The sequence below is a fragment of the Dendropsophus ebraccatus genome, chromosome 9, assembly GCF_027789765.1.
Source record: "Dendropsophus ebraccatus isolate aDenEbr1 chromosome 9, aDenEbr1.pat, whole genome shotgun sequence".
Lineage (NCBI taxonomy): Eukaryota > Metazoa > Chordata > Amphibia > Anura > Hylidae > Dendropsophus > Dendropsophus ebraccatus.
In genome coordinates, this window is record NC_091462.1 from 65,037,232 (window position 1) to 65,058,605 (window position 21,374).

General features: G+C 44.8%; 1 protein-coding gene across 2 annotated transcripts in view; it reads right to left on the bottom strand.

Annotated features, from left to right (window-relative positions):
- Positions 1–21,374, bottom strand: part of PGAP1 (post-GPI attachment to proteins inositol deacylase 1) — a 321,065-nt gene that overhangs the window by 39,932 nt on the left and 259,759 nt on the right. The gene's annotated exons all lie outside the window — the stretch shown is intronic.

The following is a 21,374-nucleotide window of genomic DNA, read 5'->3' on the forward strand; positions in this document are numbered from 1 at the left end:
CCACTCTGATCTCTTCTCTTTCTTATAACCCAAAACACCTCTTTGATACCCTCAATTCTCTCCTTAAACCCAAAGTTTGAACACCTATCACTAACCTCTATGCCGAAGAACTAGCCTACTATTTCAAGGACAAAATAGATACTACTCGGCAGGGGGGTCATCTCCCAGTCCTCTAGTAATGTTGATCCTATTCCCACTCACTGTTCCTCCTCATCCCTAGAATAGAGAAGTAATCAGGCGATACCTTTCGGAGGCTAACTGAGTATATTTGAGTGTAAGCTTTCGAGAGTCTAGCTCCCTTCGTCAGACAAGATGTTATACAGAACTGAAAAAAATCACAAGACTTATATACACACTAAACAGAGCTCATCAAAGGATTTTAGGAAACTTTGGAATTAACAAAATGTAATATACACAGGGTCTTTTATTTACAACAGGTCCATAAACAAAAGCTCATGAGGCATGAAAAGAGGATGGTAAGCTCTTGTCGCTATCTGATTGTTGTCAGATTAATGGCCTAATAGTAATTAATGGTCTTCATAGCCAGAACAGGTCACACATAGGCCGACATGAAGCTGGCATGGATATTGAGACCATGTTGCAAAGTTTTAAATTTGAGCATTAGTTTATATTCCCATTCCCTTCTTTCTCTTTGTGACTTAAAATGTCCCATTAAGGCTGTAACCCGCAGGTCTTCTACTGTGTGTCCCTCTCCAGAGAAATGTGCAGCCACAGGGAGATCTGTCCGGCCGTTGTTAATAGTAAATCGGTGTGAGTTCATACGTTGACTCAGTCTCTGCACTGTTTCCCCCACATAGAGGCCTGTAGTGGGGCATCGCACACACATGATCAGATACACCACATTGGAGACACTCCCAGCTACATCCAGGACACTACTGACCTCTTAAACAAACTAAAAGCCTTAGGCCCACTACCTGACGACACCATATTGGCCACCATGGATGTGGAATCCTTGTACACTAACATCCCCCACAAGGATGGAATTGCAGCATGTCGAAAACACCTGGAGAAACAAGACCTCCCAATAAAACCAATAACACAACTCATTCAATTCCTGCTAACCCATAACCATTTTGCCTTTGGAGATGACCTATAGCTCCACCGAATGGGGACATCAATGGGCTCAAGATGTGCACCCCAGTATGCAAATCTTTTTATGGCAGAACTGGAAGGAGCATACCTATCCACATGCACCATCAAACCTATGACTTACCTTCGATACATTGACGATATCCTGATTATCTGGACTGCAGGTGAGGAGGCCCTGCTTAAATTTCATGAAGACTTCAACGACTTTCACCCCACCATAAACCTCAAACTAAGCCATTCCCGTAGTGAAATCATTTTTTTGGACACAACTATATGCATTAAAGACCACCAGATACTAACATCAATATACTGCAAACCGACAGACTGAACTGCTTACCTGAGAAGCGACAGCTTCCATCCCAAACATACAAAACAATCCATTATATACAGCCAGGCTATTCAATACAACCGTATCTGCTCAGAAAAAGCAGACCTGGACCAGCACCTCCTTAATCTTAGGACTGAATTCCTCCAATTGGGCTACAAACCAAACATGACGGACAAACAGATCAGCCAAGCAGCAGCCATCAACAGGGACACTCTCCTCACATACAAGGATCCCCAAGATGAAACACAAGTGCCCCTAGTTGTCACCTACAATCCACAGCTGGAGATCCTACGAAAGATTTCTAGGGAACTCCAATCCGTGCTACACAAGGACAGCAGACTAAAAGAAATATTCCCAGTCCCCCCACTGCTTTTATTTCGGCAACCACTAAACCTGCGACAAATTATTGTCCGCAGTGCTCTAAAGACCCCAACGGATAATGGCACTTCACCCTGCCTACAAAACCGGTGCAAAACCTGCACACATATCCATATCTCTGACAGTGTACCAGTCCCACAGTCACAGGAGGTACACACAATCAAGGGAACATTTTCTTGCAGATCTTCCAATGTGGTGTATCTGATCATGTGTGTGCGATGCCCCATTACAGGCCTCTATGTGGGGGAAACAGGGCAGAGACTGAGTCAACGTATGAACTCACACCGATTTACGATTAACAACGGCCGGACAGATCTCCCTGTGGCTGCACATTTCTCTGGAGAGGGACACACAGTAGAAGACCTGCGGGTTACAGCCTTAATGGGACACTTTAAGACACAAAGAGAAAGAAGGGAATGGGAATATAAATTAATGCTCAAATTTAAAACTTTGCAACATGGTCTCAATATCCATGCCAGCTTCATGTCGGCCTATGTGTGACCTGTTCTGACTATGAAGACCATTAATTACTATTAGGCCATTAATCTAACAACAATCAGATAGCGACAAGAGCTTACCATCCTCTTTTCATGCCTCATGAGCTTTAGTTTATGGACCTGTTGTAAATAGCAGACCTTGTGTATATTACATTTTGTTAATTCCAAAGTTTCCTAAAATCCTTTGATGAGCTCTGTTTAGTGTGTATATAAGTCTTGTGATTTTTTTCAGTTCTGTATAACATCTTGTCTGACGAAGGGAGCTAGACGCTTACACTCAAATATACTCAGTTAGCCTCCAAAAGGTATCGCCTGATTACTTCTCTATTCTACAGATTTCTATGGCTAACACGGTACAACAATACTCTACTACCTCCTCATCCCTCTCAGCCTTTGAACCAGTAACAGAAGGAAGTCTCCTGACTCCTCTTGTCCTACCACATGCTCTAGTGACCCTATTCCCTCGCACCTTGTCCAGTCTCTCTCTCCTGCTCTCACTACTTATGTAACTAAAATCTTCAACCTCTCCCTTTCCTCTGGCATCTTCAAATTGACTTTCAAACACTCCGTCATCATTCCATTACTAAAAAAAAACTCCCTCCCTAGACACCTCCTGTACAGGCAACTATCAACCTGTCTCTCATCTCCCTTTATCTCTAAACTCTTGGAACGTCTGGTCTATTCCCACCTAACCCGCTACCTCTCTGAAAACTCCTCTCCATTCTACAGAAATTGCCCTTACTAAAGTCTCCAATCATCTCCTCACCACCAAATCTAAAGGTGACTATTCTCTGCTCATTTTCTTGGATCTATCTGCAGCTTTTGACACGGAAGACCATCAGCTCCTCATCTAAATGCTTCGTTCTATTGGCCTAAAGGACTCCTATCTCTCTGACAGCTCCTTTAATGTATCATTTGAGGGTTCCACCTCATCTTTTCTTCCCCTTACAGTTGGGGTTCCCCAGGGATCAGTCCTGGGCCCCTCTCCTTTTCTCACTTTACCCATCAGACACATCATCAGCAGGTTTGGTTTTCAGTACCATCTCTATGCTGATGATACCCAGCTGCATACCTCCTCCCGTGATATCACCCCTGCTCTTCTACAGAACACCAGTAACTGTCTGTCTGCCGTTTCTAACGTTATGTCCTCCCTATTCCTAAAACTTAATATTGCTAAGACTGAGCTGCTTGTATTCCCTCCCTCTGCTAACCGGCCTCCACCTGTCATCTCCATCTCTGTATGTGGTGCAACCATAACCCCAGGACTTTACTCCCCATATTAAATCCCCTTCACATTCCTGTCACCTGCATAAAAAAAAAAAACATCTCTAAAATCCGTCTCTTTCTTACTGTCGAATCTGCTAAAACTCTTTTTGTCGCTCTGAGTCATTCCCGTCTAGACTAATGCAATTCCTTACCAATCTGCCGTCCTTCCTCTAAACTCTCCCCTCTCCAGTCTATTTTCAATGCAGCGGCCAGGCTCATCCCTCTGTCTAACCGCTACACCGATGCTTCCATCCTGTGCCAGTCACTACATTGGCTTCCTATTAAACACAGGATACAATACAAACTCCTTCTGCTTACCCACAAAACTCTCCACAGTGGGGCACCTCCCTATATCTCCTCCCTCATCTCTGTCTACTGTCCTACCCGTGCCTTACGCTCCTCTAAGGACTTAAGACTAACATCCCCCTTAATCTGCACCTCTCACTCCCGTCTCCAGGACTTCACCCGAGCTGCACCAGTTCTATGGAATGCATTATCCAAGACTGTCAGACTCACCTCCAATACCCAAAGCTTTAAACGTGCCCTCAAAACACACCTGTTCAAGCAGGCTTACCAGTTTCACTAATTTGACCACTACCCTTTGGTCTCAACATACAATGGTCATCCTGAAACCAATTAGTATTGTATGTAGGGTTACCGGTTATCACTGGTCCCATAGTGTATACTGTATATAGAGTGTTACCGGCTAATTGCTTTTAGTATACAGTGGTAACGGTAACGGTATGGTGGTATTAGTCACTATGTGGTTAATATGCGTTGATAACATTAGTTTCTTATGTACTGGTATTATTGGTCTTGGTATACTGATCAGGAACAGTGTAATGGTATGGTATGAATCCCGTTCTGGCTTCTGCAGTATATGGCGCAACCCTATAATTGTGTGGACAGCTGTAGGGAAAAAAGTTTTGGGGAGTGGCTGGGGGGGGGGGGGGTTAAGTATGCTATGGGGCGTGGCTACCAGTGTGGCACATTTAGTTCAATGTCCCTCTTTGTTAGGAGGTATGACATGTAACTGAGCAACAAAGTGTCATGTAATTGAGCAGAGCTATCACACGGCAACAAAGTGAGCAGCCTGTGACCAACAGTGACAGGGATAGCAGCAGAGAGCTACAGGTTTCTCGGAGTGAGCAGCAGCTATTGAGGGAGAGCTTATGTCTGGGTCTGTGTTTGGCGCCCTTGCCTTTTAGCATGTGAACTCTGGCTGAGACTCAGAAGGACTTCTCCTTGGGGTTGTAAAGGGAGAAGCAAAGGATAATATCACTGATTGATGTACAAGTGGTTACACCATAGATAGCCAAAGAAGTATTCCATTTTATTATCTGTGCAGGTTTTACAGTGGAGTTGGTGAATTGAACAAGCTTGTTTTACAGAAGCTACTTGCTGGCCGAGAAAAGGTTACTTCTAAGATGTAGCAAAGCTGAGTTTGCCAGAACCTTGTAAAGTGAGCTGTGCATGTTTGTATGAATAGTGCAGACGGGTGCAGCTGAGTTTATTTTATATTACTGGTGATAGTAATTATATGTTGGTTACATAGGTGCACTGAAATTCTCAACTCTGCTACATTTGAACAAGACCCCCTCTGCACTTCCTCTCTCTCAACCAAAGTAAGGGTGCCAGCAGCTTGGGTTAACCCCTGCACAACTGTGGCAGGGCTCTACAGCTGCAGCTAATCACTGGCTTCTAAATTATAGTCTATATAGATTATAATTTAGAGACAGACCTGAGAAGCCCTGTTGCAGTCAGGCAGGGGTAAACCCAAGCAAATTACTATATGGTATTGCACAGAGTGCTACGTAGTCTGTAGACTATGTAGCCCTCTGTACAGCACCATATAGTAGTCCTGCCCATACTAGACATGCTGTGAGGGCAGATGATGTCACTTCCTGTACATGACCACATAATTTAGGAGAACTGAATGAAGAGAATTGTTGCTAAAATAAAAGAGTAAAAAAAGCAGCAACAAATTCCCATAGAAAACCTATCCTGCTCTGGACAGTTCCTGTCTATATGTCAACAGAGCACTGTGTCAGACTAAAAAGAAAACATCATTTCCAGCAAGACATACAGCAGCTGCTAAGTATGGGAAGACTGGAGATTTTTAAAAAGCAGTAAACTATAAATCTACATAACCTTCTGTTAACCAGTTAATTTGAAACAAAAAGCATTTTGCTGGATAACCCCTTTAACCCCTTAGGGACCAAGCCTATTTGGGCCTTAATGACCAGGCTAATTTTTCAAAATCTGACCTGTAACTTTATGTAACTTTGGTAACTGTAACTTTGGTCACTGTCTTGTGTGTTTTTTGTGTGAAAAACATAAAAACATCATGAAAAATTTGAACTTTACGAAGTTTGAAATTCTCCACTTCTTAAAAAAAGTAATTTACATGACAAAAATTAGTTACTAAGTCACATTATCAATATGTCCTCTTTATTCCGGCTTCATTTCGTAAACATATTTCACTTTTTTAGGGTTTTACGGGGCTTAGAAATGTATCAGCAAAGTATCAAATTTATGAAATTTCCCAAACTGATTTCTTTTAGGGACCAGTTCTTTTTTTAAGTTGATTTAGGAGGCTTGTATACTGGAAACCCCCATAAGTGACCCCATTTTTGAAACTAGACACCTTAAAGATTTAATCTAAGGGTATAATGAGCATTTTAACCCTACAGGGGCTTGAGGAAAGTATTCACAATTAGGTCGTAAAAAAATTGGAAAATTTTCCAATAATATATTTAAAATATCTTATTTTCATAATAAACATGAGAGAAAATGCACCCCAAATTTTGTAACGCAGGTTCTCCTGAGTATAACGGTACCCCATATGTGGGTGTAAACCACTGCATGGGCACACAGCGGGCTCAGAAGGGAAGGAGCACCTATTAGCATTTCCAGTTCAGATTTTGCTGAAGAAGTTTCTGAGCACCAGGTGCATTTGCAGTGCCCCTGTAGTGTCAGCAGAATAGAAACCCCCAAAAGTCACTCCATTTAGGAAAGTGCACCTCTCAAAGAATTCATCTTGGGATGTGGTGAGCATTTTGACCCCACAGGGATTAGAGGAAAGTATTCAAAACTAGACCGTAAAAATGAAAAAAAAAAAATTTTTTTTACAATAATGTGTTTGTTTAGTTTGAAATATCTCAATTTCAATAGGAACAGGGGAGGAAAAAGCACCCCAACATTTGTAACGCAGGTTCTCCTGAGTACAATGGTACCCCATATGTGAGCATAAACCCCTGTATGGGCACACAACCGGGCTCAGAAGAGAAGGAGTGTCATTTTAGTTAAAGGAAATATGTGTGTGTTTACTGGCTGTTAATCTGGGGTGTTAATGGACAACCTCGGGGTGTTTACTGGCTATCTGGTGTGGTAATGGGCAAACTGGGGTGGTTACGAGCAGTCTGTGCCAATCTGGGGTGGTTATGGGCAATCTGGGGGTGTTTACTGGCTATATGGGGTGGCGAGGGGTAATCTGGGGTGGTTACGGGCAATTTGGGGTAGGTACGGGCAGTCTGTGGCAATTTGGGGAGGTTACGGGCAATCTGGGGAGATTACGGGCAATCTGGGGAGATTACGGGCAATCTGGGGAGATTACGGGCAATCTGGGGTGGCGACGGGCAATGTGCGGTAGCTACGGACAGTCTGACGATCTGGGGTGGTTACAGGCAATTTGGGGTAGGTACGGGCAGTCTGTGGCAATCTGGGGTGGTGATGGGCAATCTGGGGTGGTGACGGGCAATCTTGGGTGGTGATGGGCAATCTTGGGTGGTTACAGGTAATCCGGGGCACTTGACTTTGACAGGGGTAAAAAAGTGCAGGCACCATTTGGAACAAGTGATCAGTGGTATATAGTATATACCCCTGATCGCTTGTACTGGGACCACACCGGGTGGTCCCCGATCATTGCCCCATGCTCTCCGCCACCTCTGGTGGTGGAGAGAATGGAGCTTTGATCATTTTTAGGAATCCATCACTGTGAACAGAGTCTGTTGGGGGTGGGCGGGCGATGATATGTTTTTATCTCCTCTCACGTGGATTCACGGTGAGAAGAGATGAAAGCGTACAGCTGCTCTGGCAATGCCCGTTACCGATGGCCGCCGTTATACTGTTAATAAGGGCGATCACCTGTGCGGGGACCGGCCGGGACTAAGCCCACACTCTGCCCCAACCCCTCAGCTACCTCCGATAGCTGAGAGGAGGGGGCTGCGGGTCTTACCGGCGCTGCTGCACTATGCTGCACCATCGCCATAAAGAGCTGATGGCAGCAGAATAGAGCCCATTAGTGATCGCCGTAAAAATCCGTATTGGCGGTCTCTAACAACATAATACATGTATTCTCTGGGTCACTACGGTTACGGCGATACCATATTTGCATAGGTTTTTTTTTTAACTATCACCACTTTGGCGCAATAGAAACTATCTTCCTAGCAAAAACCCACAAAAACTGTCGCCACATTGCAAGATCCATAGCGCTCTTATCTTTTTTGCGACAGAGCTGGTTTTGGGCTTATTTTTTGCGGGAAGATCTATAGTTTCTATTGATACCAAGTTTGATACGTATATGACTTTTTGATCTCTTTTGTAACGTTTTTTTTTTACAGCGTGTGTAGTGCGGTATAATTATTGATATAGTTTTATAGATTGGGTCGCTAGGGACGTAACGATACCAAATATGTTTAGGATTTGTGTTTTTGATCTGTTTTATGTGATGTTTTATTGGGTATAGGGAATGTAATGCATTTTATTATTGGGGGGGGGGGGCTGTGTTGTGTTTGGTGCACTTTTTTTTTTACTTTTACACTAGTGTACATTACTGTACACTAGTGTAAATACTTTGATCACTCATACAATACACTGCAGTACCTAATGTACCTAATGGGTTGTTGGGGGGATGTGTATGTGTGTGTGTGTGTGTGTGTGTGTGTGTGTGTGTGTGTGTGTGTGTGTGTGTGTGAGAGTCAGCTGTCTGTGTGACCCCGCACTGCTGCCGCCGCTGGGCAGCAGTTTTTTCCATGCGTCCGCCGTTAAAAGGCGTACGCATCGGAATAAAGCCCATTAGTGACCGCTGTGAAAAGGCAGCATGACGGGCAATAAGGGGTTAGAGGCGAAATCCGGCAAAATTTTTTATCAAAGTATTGTATTGCTTCCCAAAAGTTATACAAATCACCAATATACACTTATTACCGGAAATGCTTATAAAGTCTCTTTTTTTCCCTGCACTTACTACTGCATCAAGGCTTCACTTCCTGGATAAAATGGTGATGTTATGACCCAACTGCCTGAGTTGTGAGGGCTGTGGCTGCTGGAGAGGATGAACTCTCAAACCTCAACCGATCAGAACTTGTAACATGTCTATGACAAATCAAAAGTTTTTTTCCCCCTTCTAATGACAGTGGCTATTTAAGATACACCAGTATGGGAGGAGGAGCATGTGAGCGTAGCGTAACGTGACGCCGCTCACCTCACCAGCGCGGGTCGGACATGCGGCTTTGACTAGGATCCCTGCCGAGGTATTGAGGGGCACGAACCCACACAGAAGTGAGATGGTGGCGGTCTGGCCAGGCCGGGAAGAAGCGTGCTGATGTCGGAGGTGACAGTGCGGGAATAGCGGAGAAGAGGACGGACCCGGAAGCAAGTGGCGTGGAGCGGCGTGGAGCTGGGGCAGCTAATCCGGAGGTGCGAGGACGAGCTCGGGACAGGTGGTGGAGGAGGCAGTTCAGCACTTGGAGGAGAGTTCCGTGAATGGAGGTGGCGTGGATCGGAAGAGAAAGGAGGACTGTTGGAGATCCGGCGACACAGGGAGGACGGAGAGCTGTTACAATTGGAATTAGATGCCGCTGAAGACTGGTGCAGTATGAGGATTGATATGTGTGGCGGGGGTTTGTAAATAGGCACTGCCAGCTGTGCGATAAGATCACTAACTGTGGGGGATAAAGGACACGCTGGCCTAGCTATAATTTGTGAATATTCCATACTGCATGCGGATATATTAACTACTTTGTGCCCCTGCGATTCACACGTGTGGCACAGAACAATCTGGCGCGGCTGCACTGCGCTTTACTCTTCTGACTAGTTCAGCTATATTGTGCCTGACAGACTAATTTGGGAGCAAAAGAACTCGAATGGACATTTATGTTAGTTAAACAACTTGGACGAAGTATATCCCGGCCCCAGGGGCGTAGCTAAAGGCTGATGGGCCCTGGTGCAAAATTTTAGCTTGGGGCCCCCCATCTCACCCGATCAGGCAAAGTCCTATCTAACGTTATATCCAATTACTCTAATGTGCCACCATGCTCTAATGCCCTGTCACTGCCTCCACCTCATGTACTGCACTACTGCCCCCTATAGATAATGGACTGTACTGTGTCATTGTCTAATCATTGTATTCCAATCTTTGACTCTACAGCTGAAAAACTACAACTCTCATCATGAACTGCCAGTTGAAAACGATGGGGGTTGTAGTGCTGCAACCTGAAGAGCCACATGCTGCAAAACTACATCTCCCATTATAAACTGTCAGCAGGGCATGATGAAGTTTGAACTTCTGCAACCTGGAGAAGTCACCTGATATCACCTGCAGTCCTATGTAACACCACAGATAACAGTGATATCCCTCTGAGTACAGATAATGTAGTAGTCATCTGCAGTCCTATGTAACACCACAGATAACACAGTGATATCTCTGAGTACAGATCATGTAGTAGATGTCCCCTGCAGTCCTATGTAACACCACAGATAACACAGTGATATCTCTGAGTACAGATAATGTAGATGCAGCACAAGCTGGAGCTCAACGCGGTAAAGATACGGCCATAGGACATAGCTTGGGCCGCCAAGGCAGATGTCTGGAGGAGGGGGCGCTGGTACTTGCTGTCATCTGATTAGGTAAGAGGCCCAATCAGATGACAGCATGTGCCAGCGGGCGCAGCGGGACAGATTAGCGCAGTGCTTCCCAACCTTTTCCACCTCGGGGCACCCCTACTAAATGATGTTCTACAAAATAAGACAACCGTCATACAGTGACTCACCGGTGATGTCTTCTTTGATCTGAGGCGTCACTTTCCCTTTTCCTCTCCATCCGGCCCAGTCCTCCATGAGGATTCCTTCCAGATACGTTTCATCCCCTTAGAACCTGCGAGACAAACAATTTAGGCTCCGCACATTTCTAGCAACTTCCTTCCCTTCCTCCCTCCTGTAGGCTCCCATAGTAACTGCACTGTTTGGTGTAATGTGCAGTAAAGTGAATAGGAATGTGGGATGCCCCCTGTATGTAGGATCCCCTGCTGTGCCCCCATGAGCTATTAATGGCCCCAGAGGTGCCCCCATACAATAATAATGCCCCCAGAGGTGCCCTCATGAGCTAATTATGCCCCCAGAGGTGCCCCCATGAACAAATAATGGCCCCAGAGGTGCCCTCATGAGCTAATAATGCCCCCAGAGGTGCCCTCATGAGCTAATAATGCCCCCAGAGGTGCCCCCATGGACTAATAATGCCCCCAGAGGTGCCCCCATGAACTAATAATGCCCCCAGAGGTGCCCCCATGAACTAATAATGCCCCCAGAGGTGCCCCCATGAGCTAATAATGCCCCCAGAGGTGCCCCCATGAACTAATAATGCCCCCAGAGGTGCCCCCATGAACTAATAATGCCTTCAGAGGTGCCCCCATGAACTAATAATGCCCCCAGAGTTGCCCCCTATGAACTAATAACGCCCCCAGAGGTGCCCCCATGAGCTAATAGTGCCCTCAGAGGTGCCCCCATGAACTAATAATGCCCCCAGAGGTGCCCCCATGAGCTAATAGTGCCCCCAGAGGTGCCCCCATGAACTAATAATGCCCCCAGAGGTGCCCCCATCAACTAATAATGCCCCCAGAGGTGCCCCCATGAGCTAATAATGCCCCCAGAGTTGCCCCCATCAACTAATAATGCCCCCAGAGGTGCCCCCATGAGCTAATAATGCCCCCAGAGGTGGCCCCCATGAGCTAATAATGCCCCCAGAGGTGGCCCCCATGAGCTAATAATGCCCCCAGAGGTGGCCCCCCAGAACTAATAACGCCCACAGAGTTGCCCCCATGAACTAATAATGCCCCCAGAGGTGCCCCCATACAATAATAATGCCCCCAGAGGTGCCCCCATATACTAATAATGCCCCCAGAGGTGCCCCCATATACTAATAATGCCCCCAGAGGTGCCCCCCATGAACTAATAATGCCCCCAGAGGTGCCCCCATACAATAATAATGCCCCCAGAGGTGCCCCCATATACTAATAATGCCCCCAGAGGTGCCCCCATACAATAATGATGCCCCCAGAGGTGCCCCCAAGAACTAATAATGCCCCCAGAGGTGCCCCCATACAATAATAATGCCCCCAGAGGTGCCCTCAAGAACTAATAATGCCCCCAGAGGTGCCCCCATACAATAATAATGCCCCCAGAGGTGCCCCCCATACAATAATAATGCCCCCAGAGGTGCCCCCATACAATAATAATGCCCCCAGAGGTGCCCCCCAAGAACTAATAATGCCCCCAGAGGTGCCCCCATACAATAATAATGCCCCCAGAGGTGCCCTCAAGAACTAATAATGCCCCCAGAGGTGCCCCCATACAATAATAATGCCCCCAGAGGTGCCCCCATACAATAATAATGCCCCCAGAGGTGCCCCCATACAATAATGATGCCCCCAGAGGTGCCCCCAAGAACTAATAATGCCCCCAGAGGTGCCCCCATACAATAATAATGCCCCCAGAGGTGCCCCCCAAGAACTAATAATGCCCCCAGAGGTGCCCCCATACAATAATAATGCCCACAGAGGTGCCCTCAAGAACTAATAATGCCCCCAGAGGTGCCCCTAAAAAAACAAACATCCTACTCACCTAATCCGCGCTGTGGCTGCAGGCAGCAGCTCTCCTCCTCCTCTTCGGGCTCCATCTTGCGAGCCGCAGGGACGGGACTTCCGGCAGGCGTGATGACGTCACATGATCACGCCTGCCGGAGAGGCACATGATCACGGCCCGGCCTCCCATAGGCTGCTGGTATGAAGTGCCGGCAGCCTATGGGAGAGAATACAGGAGGAGGACGCTGACAGGTCCTTCTCCTGTATTCTGATCGCTGTAATGTTCCGCCCGCTCACTGTGCGGGCGGAACATCAAAGCGATCTGTGCATCCCGAGAAGCTGCGCGGCCGCAGCTTCTCGGGATGCTTAAGATGACAGTGTCACAAGTGGCAAGGGGGGCCGTGCGGGCCCCCCTAGCGTAGGGGCCCGGTCGCCATGGCGACCCCGGCGACCCCTATAGCTACGCCACTGCCCGGCCCAGTTTTTTTTTTTTTTTCTCCACCTATGCCTTTAATTCATTATAAGGATTTATTTATTGCTGCCATCAAGTTATGCTGTGTCTGATATATTTAGGAGTAACAAGATTCTAGTGATCATTCGGGTGGTTACCTCATGATTGCTAGAGGGTGCTGTGAGAGTTAGTTTTGATATATTGTACCTTACTTATCCGATAAATTTAGTTGTACCAGGTTTTGTATTGGGTAGGTGTGAGGTATACTGATCTAGATCTGTTATATTAGGTATTATCTTTGTTATACAGTGCCTTACTTACATTAAGCAACTCTACTGTACTGTGCATTACTCATCTGATTAGTTTAGCTGAATTTGTTGGGTACGTGTAGGGTACAATTTTTCGGGACCGTGTATTAGGTGTGTGGGGCATACCAATCTAGCTCTGCTGTACTGTGTATTATGTACTGGTTAGCCTAGCTGCATTGAGTCTGATATAGCTAGGAGCAGCAAGATCCTAGTGGTTGGGAAGGGTTATCCCATACGGTCTGCGCTCCCTGATATATACAGTACATAGTATATTGGGATCTGATCTTGTCGTACTAATTGGTAGCTAGTCCTGTTCTGTTTTTTTTTTTTTTTTTTTGTGTGTTTGGTCAGTCGCTACCGCTATCACTAATTTAACCTGCCTTGCTGGATTGTTTAAAAATAATTTCATCCAGGTTGGAATACTATTCTGTTGGGGCATACCATAGGTACATTATTGACCTTACTCTGCTGTATTAATTAATCCTCTGTCCTCTTGGGTACTGTGCTATTGTATACATAGCGGTTTACTCAGGGGTACAGGCAAAGGTGTGGAGAGATTCTCGGTAGGGCCATATTTGATGAGGGGTCGAAAGGGTACGCCTGCAAGAGGAAAAGGAAAGAAGGTAGAGGGGGAGCGAGAGAGAGAGTTGGAAACAGATATGTCGCAGATGGCTGGGGCGAGGAGAAGTGGAGTAATGGAGAAATATCGTAAAATCCCCAGCAGGAGGAAAGACTGGACAAGTAGCAAAGGGAGGGAGTAGTAGAAAAAGGGGGGAGGAGGAGAGGATGGAAGATGGGGTAGGAAACCTAAGTAAAGATCAGCAAGAGAGCTCCGGTCTAAGAGAAGAAGACTCGCCGACAATGCTTGAACAAATATTGCAAGGGGTAGAGAAATCAAACATGGCCCTCCAGGTGGTACAGGCAGAGATGGGTGGAATAAGGGGTGACATTTCACTGATCAGAGAAGACCTGGGAAAAATAAGAGAGAGAATGGGGGAGGTGGAACAGAGATTGAGTGATATGGAAGATAAGACTACCAGTATGGGAAGGGAGGTAGAGAGATTGTCACGCCTGCAAAAGCAAACATTAGAGAGGGTGAGAGAATTGGAAGATAGAAGTAGACGGAGCAATTTAAGGATCATCGGTTTTCCAGAGAAAGTGGAGGGTGACAATTGTGTTAAGTTTATGAAGAAATGGTTCATGGAGAACTTCCCCAATGAAGGGCTGTCAGAAATGTTTGGAATAGAAAGGGCCCATAGGGTCCCCTTGAGAAGTCTACCCCCTGGCTCAAAACCTAGAACAGTACTGGTTAAAGTGATTTCATCGGCAGATAGGGACTATCTCTTGAGAGAGGCAAGGTCAGGTCCGGAGAAAGTATATAATGGATGTAAGATACTGATGTTCCCTGATTATTCGAGAGAAACACAGCAGGCAAGGATGAGTTTTGGTCAAATTAAAAAACGGCTTAGAGAGGCAGGGATCAGTTACTCTGTATTATTTCCAGCCAGACTGAGGATCATACATGAAGGTCAAACAAGTTTCTTTGATTCCGCTGCAGAGGCGGCAGTATGGCTGGAGAGTAAAGGGATAAAGTAGTCTGAAATGGTAGAAAAATAGGCCGCGCTGGTGAGGAAAGGCTAAGGTAGAGGAATGTGGTTTGGCAAGTTACAGCCACTTTCCATAGGGGGTGGGGGCAGGGGAGGGGGGGAGGGAAGGAGGGTTCTTTTGGGGGGAAGAGGGAGGGGGGGTTTGGGGGAGGTGGGAGGGGGGGTGCAGAGAAGGTTGGTAGTTTGTATAGTTTCTCTCTTCTATTCTCTTTTTCCCCTCTCCTCTTTTCTTTATTTTTTTGTTGGGACTCTTCTGTCAGCTGGTTTCTACTTCTAGATGGGGGTTGGATACTTGGACAGAGGTTGAATTATGGTTTTAAGGATCACAAATGAGTATCCAATTGCTGTATTGGAATATTAGGGGGCTAGCAGATAGGGTGAAAAGGGTGGCAATCTATAAGGTCATAAGGAAACATCTTCCAGGGATTATTTGCTTGGCAGAAACACATTTAGTGAAGGAGAAACTAAATCTGCTGGGTTGGAAGTGGATCGGCAGGGCATTTCATTCTACGTTTTCTTGTTATGCTAGGGGTGTAAGTGTGCTGATACATAAGTCAGTTCCTTGTGAGATATTATCTCATAGGGTGGATAAAGAAGGAAAATATGTTTTCTTATATGTGGTATATCAAGGTAAACAGATGGTATGGGCATTCATTTATGTGCCGCCACCCTTTTCTGCGGCCCCTATAATAGATCTATGTAAGTTCCTGGAGGACAAGGGAGATGTCCCAGTTTTGGCCTTAGGAGATTACAATTGTGTGATGGAAGAGGTAAGGGATAGAGTCAGATTGAATAGAGAGAGGAATATTAGTGGTGAAACTCCCTTAAGGAAGTTGGTTGAGGGATTGGGGTGGCTAGACATCTGGAGGCATTGTAATCCTAATGGGAAATCATACTCATGTTATAACAAGACTAAACAGACCCTGTCAAGGATTGATTTGGTGTTGGGCTCCAGGGGGATGATCTCCTGGGTACAAGAGGTAAAATATGAACAAAGAAGTATTTCAGACCACTCCCCTATGCTGGTAAGGCTGAAAAGGAGAGAAGAGGGGAGGAGTGGGGGGTTTAGAGTAAGTCCTTACTGGCTGGAATTATGGGGAGAGGACTCTGAAATAATTAATAATATACAGGTATTCTTTGAAATCAACCAGGGAACAGCCGCAGAGGATATAGTTTGGGACACAGCAAAAGCACATTTAAGGGGAATTTTTCTGGAGCGTATAGCGAGGACTAGGAAAAAAGCTAGAGTAGAGGAGGAGAAGATAAAAGATCAGTTAGAAGAAGCAGAATGGCAGTATGTAATTACAGGGAAGGAGGAAGATAAGGTTAAGTGGGAGGATCTGGGATTGAGGTATAGGGAAATGATGGAGGCTAAGGCACAGCAAACACTATTCTTTGCTGATCAGCGGAGGTTTGTTGAGGGAGGGAGGCCGGGTAGGTTCCTGTCAAGGATGGTAAAGGAGAATGAGAGTCAGATAGGTATTTCTGCAGTTAAGGACAAGGATGGGAAGGTAATTAAGGAAGAAGAAGGGATTAAGAAGATATTCCTTGAATATTATAAGAAATTATATAGATCGCAGTTGGAGGTAGAAGAAAGAGAGATTGAGGAGTATTTGAGGGCGATTGAGTTTCCCAGACTTCCACTGGAAGCAGCGAATGGTTTAGAGGCAGAGATTAGTGAGGAGGAGGTTTGGAGGGTAGTGAGAGAGGCTCCTCGAGGGAAAGCGGCAGGACCGGACGGCCTCCCTTTTGAGGTATATAAAAAATATGGAATAGTATTGGTCCCTAGATTGCTATCGTTGTTTAGATCTATTCAGACACAGGGCAGAATGCCAAATTCTATGTATGAGGCCACAATTTCACTCATTCTTAAACCAGGTAAAGATGCAGTAGACCCCGGATCTTACAGGCCAATCACATTGCTAAATACAGATATGAAAATTTTGGCGAAGCTGCTAGCAAATAGATTGGTGAAGGTAGTTCCATTTTTAATCTCGGATGATCAGTGCGGGTTTAGGGCTGGAAGGTCGGTGATAGATAATATACGTAGGATGTTTGGTAACTTGGAAATTGGGGGGGGGAGGGACCGCTCCATCCTGTCGCTGGACGCCGTTAAAGCGTTTGACAGGGTGGAGTGGTCCTTCTTGTGGCAACTCCTGAACGAATATGGATTTAAAGAAAAGTTTATTGGTTGGCTGCAGCTGATGTATAAAAGCCCTATGGCCTCAATCCTCATAAACGGATCCCAAACAGAAAGGTTTCCTTTATTTAGGGGAACACGTCAGGGTTGTCCCCTCTCTCCCCATATCTTTGCCCTCTTCATTGAGCCTTTGGCAATCAAAATAAGAACAATGGAAGAGGTGGAGGGGTTTGGATGTCGGGGGAGAGGGGACAAGATATCGCTCTATGCGGATGATGTTGTGCTGTACGTGGAGAATACAAGGAATTCCCTGGATATTATAATCAATACGATAGAAAGATTTGGAGATGTGTCGGGCCTTAGTATTAACTGGGCGAAAACAGTATTAATGCCGCTAGATGGAGAGGTGTCCCATGATAAACTGAGGTGTTTGAAGCCAGGAGAAACCTTTAGATACCTGGGGGTGGTGGTAGATAGGGATATCCATAAGTATATGGAATTAAATGTAACACCAACTTTGCAAAGAATAAGATCTAAAGCAAAAGTTTGGATGGGCCTACCATTGGGCATGGCAGATAGGATAAGCTTAGTGAAAATGATTATCCTCCCACAGATTTTGTTTGTCTGGTCTAATAGTCCAATATGGTTGGGAGAAAGAATATTTAAGCAGTTGGAAGCTATAGTGAGGGATTTTATCTTGAGGGGTAGAAAGCCCAGGATAAAAATGGAATATTTATATAAAGATGAGGATAAAGGAGGTTTGTCGGTTCCTAACTTTAGGATTTATTTCTTGGCGGCCCAATTACAGTATATGAAAAGATGGAGAGAGTTCTCGTATATAAAGAATTTGGTAGAACAAAATAAATGGGGATTAAAGGACGTATGGGAAATTTTGGAGTCAGGACAGCTGAGTAGAAGGTCTAGAGAGAGATGGCCATTGTTAGACTTGATGCACAAAGTTTGGGAAAAAACTAAAAAAGCACTGGGTTTGGAGGGAGTATTTAGATGTACACCAATGTTTAACAATCTTAGGTTTAAAGAGTTGGGAAGAAATCACGAATGGAGGTTTTGGGAAAAATACAATTTGAGGTATGTGACACACTTCTTTAAGGAAGGGCAATTACGCTCATTAGAAGAGTTAAAAGGTGAATACGGGATAGAAGGAAACTGTTATTTTTATTATTTGCAATTAAGACAAGTCAGTATGGAAATAGATCACACGGAAATTTTTGTTAGAAGAAAATTCACAGTGGATTGATTATATGATAGAGGACACTTCCAAAAGAAGGGTGATGGCTAGGATAGTTAGGTTGGTAAAGGAGGGGAAGAAGGAGGTAGTCACACATGTAAGTAGAGTAAAGTGGGCAGTAGATATAGGAGAAATTACACAAGAAGAGTGGGAAGATATATGGGGTATGGGAAAGAATATATCACTTAATGCGTCGCACAAGATTACACAATTTTTTATTAATTATAGGTTATATTATACACCAAGTAAGCTATCTAAAATGGGCCCTAACAAAGAAATAGTTTGTCCCCGCTGCAATATGCCAAGGGTTGGTTTCTTTCATCTATATTATGAATGTAGGAAAATGGAGAGAAGTTGGCAAGTAATTTTAGAGGTTATTAAAGATCGACTCCAACTGGAAGGTTGGGAACCGGCAAAGAGATGGTTGTTGGGGGTATGGAGTGATGTCCGCCCAGGGAAAAATAAGAATATTCTAGTAAGGAAGCTTTTGATGGTAATGAGGCTGATGGTGGCCAGAAAATGGATGTCTAGAGATAGCCCCACCCTTAGGGAATTTTTGTTAGAGGTTAGAAGGATGATTAATTTTGAGTTTTGTTTGATGGTAAAAGGAGGGAGGAGGGTGAATTTTTGTAAGATCTGGGACCCGTGGTTGGATAAAATGGACCAACAAGAGAGGATGGGATTGGTGGTTGGTTTAAGAAGAGGAGAGGGCTGAAGAACTTTTGACTTTTTTTTTTTTTTTTTTTCCTCTCTGCACCCAGGGAGGGGGGGAGGTGGGATGAGGGTGGGGGGGTAGTAGGGGGGAAGGGGGTGGGGTAGTAGGGTTAAGACCATGTCTGGGCACAACTGAAAAGTAATAGGTAGAAAATGTAATAGGAGAGATGTTAAGTGTAACCAGGGGTGCGGTTCCTGGGCACCAATGAGAAATAATGAAGATGGGTGATAGGTGTCGTGGTTGGTCTCCGATGTCTGTGTGAGAGGATTGTGGGGGTTTGGATCTTGGTCTCCGGGCTCGGGGCCCTATGTCGTGAGGATCGGGCTCAGGTCTCGGTTGGAGGAAGAGGAGGGGTGTTACTATGCTGTGTTTTTTTTTTTTTTTTTTTTGTGGTTTGTTACTATTTTATTATTACTCGGAGGTCCGCTGGTGGTTGAGTTGATATGAGATAATAAGCTGGAGTGGGCGAGATGGAGCAGCGGAGGGTTCCTTTGGCTGGGTCCAGATAGCCTGCTCCGGAGTAACGCCACAAGTCTATATAAATATATGTGGGCGGTGGTGTTGGAGTGGTTGGAAGATGGAAGAGGAGAAGGAAAGAAAAAATAAAATAAAAAAAAATCTCCAGTGGTGGCTCGGTACCGTGGAGGGCTAAGCTCCCAGAGGGGGTTGAAGGGTATGTAGTATGTATGAAGTATGTATAAGGCTGGACACGAGAATAATAAGATTTATAGTTTGTGTTTTTTTTTTGTTTTTTTTTTAAATATATATATATATATATATATATATATATATATATTTATTTTTTTATTTATTTATTTATTTTTTTTGGATGCTGGTTATTGTACTCCTTCTCGGCCCGGCGGAGGCAGGAGCCTGGGGGCGGGGGGGATACCCGAGCCTGTGGGGGCGGGTTCTGTCCTCCTGCGGTCCCCTGCACGGAGGAGGGGACCGGCTGCGGCACGAAGGTTTAAGGTAAATTTAGTGGAGGGGAAAAGTTAAAAGAGAGGTAATGAATTGATGGTGACCATGGATAAGCACCCTTTGGAAGGAGAAATGTTATGTTAACACTTCTGTTGAAGGGTTATGAGGTGAAGTACCTAAGAAGATATTTGGTTTAAGATGTAGAAAAATTGTGGTGGTATACAGACATGGATGGAGTGGTTTTAATGTTTGTATGGTAAATTCTGTAATAAAGGTTTAATTTGAAAAGGAAAACAAAAAAAAAAAAAAAAAAAAAAGATACACCAGTATTTCTTAATTATGTGTTGGAGCTGTGGTCTAGGCGTAACGTACCTGTCTACAGACCTGCCAGGAGTTCATTCTTTTGTTCAAATCCCCTGATGGAAATTAAATATTTTTCTTTTTCTCATTATTGTATCATTTTTAAGGTTATGATCACACTCAGTATTTTTGCTGAGTATTTTGTAACCAAAACCAGGAGTGGATTGAAAACACAGAAAAACTATGTTCACACACTATTAAAATTGAGTGGATGGCTGCCATTTAATGGCAAATAATGACCATTATTTCAAAACAATGGCCGTTGTCTTAAAATAACCGCAATTATTTGAGATTAAATTAAATGGTGGCCTGCAGGGATTTGAACCAAGGAATTACCTGCTGGCAGGACTCTAGACAGGCGAGTTACCCCTTGACCACAGCTCCAACACATTTGGGCTCAGAGATTCAACTATATCTTATGCTGCATTTACACGGAACGATAATTCGCCCGATTGTACGATTAAAGATTTTGAAGTAACGTTTTTTTTTTTTTATAACGATCAGCGTTTAGAAGGAACAATATATCGTACACAAAATTCGTTTTGCGATCGCTTAAGCCTATCTCGCACATGAAAAATCGGTGAACGACTGTTTACACGGAACCATCTGCAAATTTTTAGCGAACAACGTTTTTAGAACATGTTGTAAGATCAAAATGCTTTACTCAAACCAAGGGGACAAGGCACTACCTAAAAGAATAACAAAGGGTGCTCTACCCAATATGGCATAAAGGCATATACAACACAAAGAGGACAGAGAAAAGAATGCCATATACTAAAGGGGGTGGCACATCCAAAATAAATGAACTGTATCCAAATGAACGATTTCTCGCTCGTCGCTTGATCGTTCGCTGCGTTTACACGAACGATTATCGTTTGAATTCGATCGTTATCGTGCAAATTCGCACGATAATCGTTCCGTGTAAACGCAGCATTAGTGTTTCTTTCCGACATAAACTGGCTACAGAGGACTGATGTTCAATCAGACACTGGCTAACAGCTGTGGGAGCAGGAGGCATTGATTAATCATGAAGAAGAGGAAGAAGAGGTGAGGTGTGCGAGTGTGGCAAAAACAACTCCTCTTTCACACTTCATTACAGCAGGACTGTGCATAATCCACTGCACGGACAAATTACCAAAAGGTACCAAGCTCACTAGGTGACTGCAAGCTACAGCACACAGTCAGCACC